Consider the following 1973-nt stretch of genomic DNA (forward strand, 5'->3'; position numbering starts at 1 on the left):
TAATATAGTATGATCTCAGCTTGAAAGTACATTAATAAAATCCATCCCCCCCCTTTTTTTTTTAATTCCACAGACATTTATTGAGCACCTGTCAAGTAGCAGGAGCAGTCCTAGGCATGGAATACAGCAGTGACTATAACCCACGGGATGCCTGCCTCTGGGAGAGGGGTGACCACAAAGAACCAGTGAACACAAGGCTGCAGATGGTGGTCAGCACAGTGGGAGGGCAGCAGGGGAGCGGCAGAGGCTTGGCCAGGAGAGCTGTTCCCCAGTTAAGGAGGAGGCCCCAATACCCGAGGGGTCTGTGGGGAGGCACTTGGGGCCTACTCGCCTGCTGCTCGGTGCCCCCTGTGCCAGCCCATTTCTGTCCAACTCACGCAGGCCTCAGGGAGCAACCCAAGGCCATGACTTCAGCCCAAAGAAGACAGCGGTGGGAGGGGGACCCTTGTTAATCCCCAGCCCCCACCCACCTACCCCAGCAGATAGGTGGGGCTGACCTTTTAGGCCTTGGGACTTTGGTGTGCAGCTAAAGGCACTTGAAGCTGCCTCTGGGGTTTGGGGGTCCCCAGAGGTCCCGGTGATGGCATGGTGGGGGGCCTAGGCACCAGAACCCAGTCTCCTCCGAAGAGGAGGGGCAGAGCCACATCCTGGACTGCAGCAGCCTGGCTGTCAGGAGAGTCAGTAGTCACCACATCGCGAGAAGCTACGGCGCACGTGGAGGGCTGGCGCCCACAGACACGGTCAACAGCGCTCCAGCTTCAGGCTCTTGTACAGGCAGCTTGTGAAGAGCATGCCGAACACCTGCACACAGGCGATGCCCAGGCCCATGGCCCCGCTGATCCTCAGGTTCTCCTGGATGAGGGTCTCCAGCTTGGTGATACAGCTGCCCCCACTCTGTAGACGTTGGAGGCGTGGTCCCACCGCCCATGGCCAGCAACCATGGTCTTCCAGCAGCTCTCGGGGACCACATGTCCACCTGCCTGGCCCAAGCGGGTGCACTCACTGTCCTGCCAGTCCCACTCACTGTCCTGCCAGGCCTGCCAGTTGTTGCTGCCACAACAGAGGAACTCCTGCTGCAACTTGCCCACGGTGCTGCTCTCGCCCTCGTGGCCTGGCTGGTGGTACCCCTTGGTCATGGTGTCCTTCAGGTTCTCCTTGAGCTCTGCGTTCAGCCACTGAGAGTAGACATAGACTCTTGCAATGATCTCCAGCAGAGTTAATAAGAAGGATGGAGGACAGACATAGCAGATTCCTCTGTTCCTTGAAGGTGGCACCGCAGCCCAGAACCCCAGTTACAGTGACGACAGCGCCCACCACCACCAGGATGCAGGCTGTGGCCAGGCAGGTGCCCCAAGCCAGCAGCTGATGCAGTCACGCCTGAGGGCCAGCGCCCAGATGCCCACAGACGTGAAGGCCAGACCAGCCAGCCAGAAGCAGCAGCTGCAAGTGAAGAGCAGGCACTTGAGGCAGACGGTGCCGCATGTAGTTGTCGACTTCTCCCCGAACTCGCCCATCCTGGAGCCGGGGGGGCGGGGAAGGGGCTGGCTGGTGGGGAGGGCTCCTCTGTAAGGCAGGAAGACAGAAGTTCCCACCTGAGGAAGCTCCACTAGAAGGCCAGGGACACGTCACAGGTCTGGCTCAACCAGCCCCGCGTCGGAGTCCGGCCGGTGGGCTGCGGGGGCCGCGACTCTGAGATCAGAGAATACGCAGCCGGCGCAGGCCCAGCCTGCGGCCAAGGACGCCACGACGTGTGTCGAGCAGAGCTCCGCGCATGGGCGGGACACCCACTCGGGCGGGCCCCCGGGGTCCACCCAAGGCGGCAGAGGCCAGGCGGGCTGTGGCCAGGGGTGCCCTCAGCCCCACTGCGGCCCATGCCCTCTCCATTCACTTTTTAAGTAGCTAAGGTGCTGTGTCCCAGACAATATTCTGAACACTTCTGTGATGGAGGGCAACGAGGTGAGTGTATTATTTGG

General features: G+C 60.9%; 1 pseudogene; it reads right to left on the reverse strand.

The window, feature by feature from the left end:
• Window positions 1–741: 741 nt before the first annotated feature.
• On the reverse strand, window positions 742–1514 carry LOC147350564 (CD151 antigen pseudogene; annotated as a pseudogene).
• Window positions 1515–1973: the final 459 nt, after the last annotated feature.

This window comes from Bos grunniens, chromosome 20 (genome assembly GCF_055505025.1).
Source record: "Bos grunniens cultivar Pamir isolate PY7600 chromosome 20, Bosgru_T2T1.0, whole genome shotgun sequence".
NCBI lineage: Eukaryota > Metazoa > Chordata > Mammalia > Artiodactyla > Bovidae > Bos > Bos grunniens.